The sequence below is a fragment of the Apium graveolens genome, chromosome 6, assembly GCF_009905375.1.
Source record: "Apium graveolens cultivar Ventura chromosome 6, ASM990537v1, whole genome shotgun sequence".
NCBI classification, from domain to species: Eukaryota; Viridiplantae; Streptophyta; class Magnoliopsida; order Apiales; family Apiaceae; genus Apium; species Apium graveolens.
Window position 1 is genome coordinate 59447421 of NC_133652.1, and position 5675 is coordinate 59453095.

The 5675-nt window shown below is 31.3% G+C and overlaps 1 long non-coding RNA gene across 3 annotated transcripts; it reads left to right on the forward strand.

Moving 5' to 3' along the window:
* Positions 1-1755: 1755 nt before the first annotated feature.
* Positions 1756-5249, forward strand: LOC141666885 (uncharacterized). Of its 3 annotated transcripts, none has more exons than XR_012552393.1 (3): positions 1818-1973; positions 3140-3639; positions 4705-5249. It is a non-coding gene; the product is annotated as an uncharacterized LOC141666885 (long non-coding RNA). The 3 variants fall into 3 exon arrangements; XR_012552391.1 differs by having other exon boundaries at positions 4710-5249; XR_012552390.1 differs by lacking the exon at positions 4705-5249 and having other exon boundaries at positions 1756-1973; positions 3140-3634.
* Positions 5250-5675: the final 426 nt, after the last annotated feature.

Here is a 5675-nt window from a genome sequence, read left to right on the forward strand (position 1 = left end):
TTAGTACTTTTAATTCTAAATAAAAAATATAATGCAACATGCAGAATAAAATATTAAGTGAAAAATAAACTATTAAAAAAATATAGTGCAAAACAAATCGTAAAACTTTATAAATAGAGTGAAAAAAACTATTAAAAAAATATAGTATAAAACAAATCGTATAACTTTATAAATAGAGTGTAGTATTTAAAATTATAACATGTAGTACTTTTAAAATTAAATAAAAAATATAATGCAACTTGCAGAATAAAATATTATGTGAAATATTTCAAAAAACAAAGTGCAGAACATATTGTAGATTTTTTATATATAAAGTGTAGTTCTTTAAAATCTAAATAAAAAATATAATTTAAAATAAGCAAATAATATTTGAAAATTATATTCAAAAATAGAGTTCTAATGCATAACTTAGCCTAATAAAAATTATAGCGTAATATATTTGATTTAGAGTAAATGACAAAAAAAAGTTTTTATGCATAAATAAAAAGTTTTTATAGATAAAAAATAAAAAAAAATAATGAGCAACGAAAAATAAACTACTTGATCTATGTAAAATAATACAGTTAGTTTTAGGTTTTATTTTATACACTTGTAATGTAATATGAGTCGTCCATTTCATCCAATCTAACGACCTATAAACAGGACTCCAAGTCTTCAAATAAAACACGGACGCCACTGAACTTTTGTCAATATATATATATATATATATATATATATATATATATATATATATATATATATATATATATATATATATTTTTGGGGTAGCGCATGTTTTTCCGCCGGGAATCATATAAATACTATACCCACCTCATATTAAAATGGGATAAAAAATTTATTCCCATTGCTGCCATCATTCGCCATTTAAGCGAAGCGGAGGAGCCCCATTTGAGACTGGCTGGAAGGCTAGGGGCAGGCTCCCATGTTCCCCGCCCTATCTAATAATAAATATATAGGACGGATACGGAATTGTCGATCGCCGTCCCGAACCCCATTGAGCAATTTGTACTTTCTATACTCTACCATCATGTAGCAGATTGAGGTGAACACTTGTACAGACTGTGCAAAACGAGTCATGCTAGAGGACGATTGGTGCCTCCACTTGTACAGACTGTGCAAAACGAGTCATGCTAGAGGCCGATTGGAGCCTGAAAATTGGAACTCATAATCGGCACGGAGATGTATCAGATGTAGGGAACTCGTTTTTGAAGAGTGAAGTTTGAGTGGGTTATATAAAATTTTATATTAATATTTTTTTTTGAAAACTGGAATTTTGTAATTTTATTTAAAAAGAATTTTTGTAAGATATTTTTTAAAAAATCTATATTTTTTCACAAAATTAATTGAACCCTTATATTTATTTTTTAAAAAACCCCAATGCAAAAAAAATATAGTAAAAAATAGTAAAAGTATTGAAAATGATAATTTTTTAATACATTTTATTTCGTAAAATAGTTTTTTTTAAAAAACATTCTGAAAAAAAATATTTACAACCAAGAGTAACTTAATACAATTATTTTATAACTAACAGAAAACAACCTATTTTTAAAAATATTTTTGTAAAAATATTGAATTTTATTTTACTTGCATTTGAAGTTGTTTTTTTACAGAAGTGAATTAAATATGATTGTAAAATCATGCAAAAAAAATTAAAAAGTTATTTTTATGTAAAAAAGATTAATACAAAATGTGTAACATAGATAAAAAAAGAAAGAGGTCCTATTTTTTTAAAAAGAACTTTCAAAAAATAACACAACTATCAGAGCCGAAATGGGCTTACATGTGGGTCTTCCGAAATGGGCTGTAACCCGCGATTGCTTCTGATTTTACGCCCTTAAATATCATCATTTGTAACAATTTCTCCGTGGACGCACTCTCATAGTCCCAGGGGTTCCATTCGTGTGCTTTTGCCGGGAATTGGCTTGTCGGAACCGGAATTAGTTGTAAAAAAATTCATGTACAATCACGACCAGGTATAAATACTTTATTTTGTTTTGATTCTTATGTGTTTTTTTACATCTCTTCTTGTATAAAACACTGCTTTTTGCCTTAAATCTTTGATCTTTTTTGGTAATTTTGGTGGTATATGTTAATTTTAGGGATATATGTTTTCTGAGTTATTGTTTGTCAAATTCAGAAACTTGGTAGATTTTAAATTTTTTTTATTATTGTCTTTTTTATAAAGCTTTGATCTTTCTTGGTAATTTGAGATTTCTTGTGATTTGTATTTATTAGTTTGCTGATTTCTATTGTTTGTCAAATTCAGAAACTTGCTCGATTTGATTCTTTATGTGTTTTTGATTATGTATTTCACACATTTTTGTATTGAACAGTGGGCTTGTGCTATAAAGCTTTGATCTTTCTTTGTAATTTCGATCTTTTGCGTTATTTTTATGTACCAGTGGTTGTTTTTTGGTTTTCATATTCAGAAACTTGGGTAGATTTGATTGGGAGTGATATCGGATGGTTTATGTATGCCTTGTGAAATATGGACGGCTTATACTAGAATCAAGTCTCATATATAATAAGAGAGTAAAATGTTTGCAAGGTAATCCTACGCTGGACAGTCCCGGGTGAAGACCTTAGATAGGGTAAATTTAGCAAGTACATTTTTAGGAAGATATGAGTTTAACAATGAACATTTCATTTTAACAATGAACATTTCATTAATTTTATAGACACAGTTAGATAGGTCTTGCTTTAGTTTTTAATGAGAACAAATGAATTGACCGTTGCATATGTAAATGGAAATCTAGGGTTTGTTGTTACACGTGTTGAATTATGAGGTATGTAAATTGGTATTTGGACATATCATCATGGTTACGCTCATGTATTAGGTGGATTACGTGTCTTGTACGCTAGTGTGTAAACCAAAAAATTATGGTCTACCTTCTAGGCTAAAATGTGATGTGCCATGTCGTATTGACAAGTTTTTAGTGATATCACATTTGATTGAAATTTCACTACATTGTTTACTTTTCACTTCTAGGCTACAACGTGATGTGCCATGTTCTAACTTTAAAGCACACTTACTTTTTTTCTTTTTCTTTTTTACATTTCACTGCCATTTTACCTTTTCAACGCGTTATGCTTAGTAATGAAGTGTGTCTTGTTTTTAATTCGGCTGTGGTTTTCTTAGGTGTGCCTCATCTGAGGAACAGGAGCAGAAACCAGAGCGGGGAAAACCTGAGGAACAGGAGCAGAAGTATTTTCAAGCAGCCATTTCTCGATCTAAGTCCTAGCAGAGAGAACCAGGGGAACAGGAACACGAGCTGGAGCAGGAAAAACCTGGGGAACGGGAACAGAAGCCGGACCCGGAGCAGAGGAAAAGTAGGAGGATTCAAACCAGGGAAAACTGAGGAACAGGAACAGAGAGAAGCTGAGGAAAAGAAACAGAAGGATCTTCAAGCAGCTATATCTCCATTGATGTCAGGGCGGGATTCTAGTGTCATCGCAAACGCTCTTCTTCTCCTCATTATTCTGTGGAGTAGTGCTGTTGTATTCTTAAAGCTCTTTTTGTAGTAGAGCTTTATGTAGTCCAATCCACTAGTAGCAGCATCTCCATTATGTTTAGAGCCTTCATGGTTCTTTGCTCTCTCATCACCAGCTATTAACTGTATCCAGCTCTTCTTCAGATAGGTATGCCAGTACTATTTTTTTAATGCCCTTGTCCGTCGTATTAGCATCGTTATTTTTATTAACATTCAAATATACAATTAAACAAAGTGAGAAACATTTCAATTGGAATCCGCAGTTAATATTGTTTTATAAAATATTCTTTTTGTACAAATGAACATTTTGTCTTATACTTGTAGTTGTCTCCCTACACGTATAAATTGGATATAATTTATATCAAGTAATTATTAATATATTATATATACACGTATATAGAGGGGGGGAGGGAGGGGCAGGGAGGCACTGAGCTTGAACTTAAGGACTTGGTTAAGTTTATAAGAATTTCTTGTTGAAAATTGAATGATAAATCTGTAACAATAGAGCTCACTTGCTGTCTCTGCAAAATAAACTTTACATGTATTATGTCTTAATTTCATGTATGATCTAAAAAGATTACCACATGTCACCTCTCCCTCCCTCCCTCCTTCCTAGTAAATTCTACCCCAGGCATTTCCTTTCCTCCCTTTCAATTATCTTTGGGAATTAATAAATTATAAATAAACTTCACTTTTACTATATAAGCTCCATTCTGATATCTGTATTACTTAAACATCAATAACTGTTATGCAGATTTAGAAATCTTATGGGTAATTAAGTCATTTAGATATCAAATTGTAGGTTAAAATAGTAACACTTGTAGATTATTTATTAGTTTCCCTATTACGTAAATGTTTTTTTTTTCTTTGTTTCTAATAAGATGAAATGTTATTCTAATGTTAATACTTCAAAAAAAAAAGATTCATACCAACTGATTTTGTAACAATAGTTAATCTTTATATCTTTAGTAACCTATCTATGGCCTGATATTAAACGTGGAAAGTTAACTCGTGAATAAGACAAGGTGACTACCCAGTATCAAACTCTCCTTGGCAACCGGTACCGCCGTACCGACTCTTTGGACTACTCATTTCTACAAGTTTAAGAAAAAATGTGCAGCTGTACAAAAAGAATAGTTCTATAAGCAATTGTTTATATGTATCTGAATGTTAATGGGAATAACGATATTAAATTTTTTTATTTGCATTTAAGTGTAGATGTGCTGCCGTTGCTGCACGCCTGCCTGGTAGGATGGATAATGATATCAGAAACTACTAGCGTACCCAGCTGAAGAAGAAACTCGGTATAGTTGATAGCTCTGTGATGAGACAGCAGAGAACCATGAAGACTCTACACATAATGGAGATGCTGCTACAAGTGGATTAGACTACCCAATGACTACTACTCTTCCTCAGGTACACTGCGGTTCCTGCTCTTGTTCCTGTTCCTCAGGTTTTCCTGGCTCCGGCTTCTATTCCTCGGCATCACTCTGCTCCGACTTCTGCTGCTATTTCTCATGGTTTTCCTGCTACGGTTCCCCTGGTTTCTGCTGCTCCGACTCGATCGAGAAATGGCTGTTTGAAAATATTTCAGACGTCATTTTCTAGCGGGAGTCAATAAATTGTTTAATATCTCATAAATAATAATAATTTGTTCGTGTACGTTGTGGTTGGTTATGAATTTAATTAAATTGAAGTTTGGTAGACTAGTAAGAACTTGTCAAATCAAAACTAATGCTATGAGCAAATTATATTTCTTAGGTTGCTCAGCAACTTACAAAAATAGTTATTATCATGGCAATATATAGCTTAAAATAATGTATTATTATCTATACAAATGTAAATTTTAAATTGTACAATATCAAATAGATTTTATAAATTTATAATTAATCATCAAATGTACTTATATTTCCAAAAAATTTAACCAGTAATTCTATTGTTATTTAATTCTATTGTTATTTAAGTCAAACTCGAAACTTATTGTGTGCTCTTGAATACGTGTTGAAGACCCATATTTAAAATAAAGTGAAAGTTAAGTTAAGGCTGGCGGGTCCAGGAGGGAGACATTTAAAATAAAGTGTAAAGTTAACTTATTGTTTGATATGATATTTGTTTTCTAGTACCTGTTTTTTGGTATTATTTTACTTATGTTTTGTTTCGATTTTATTATCCTTATTTAATTAT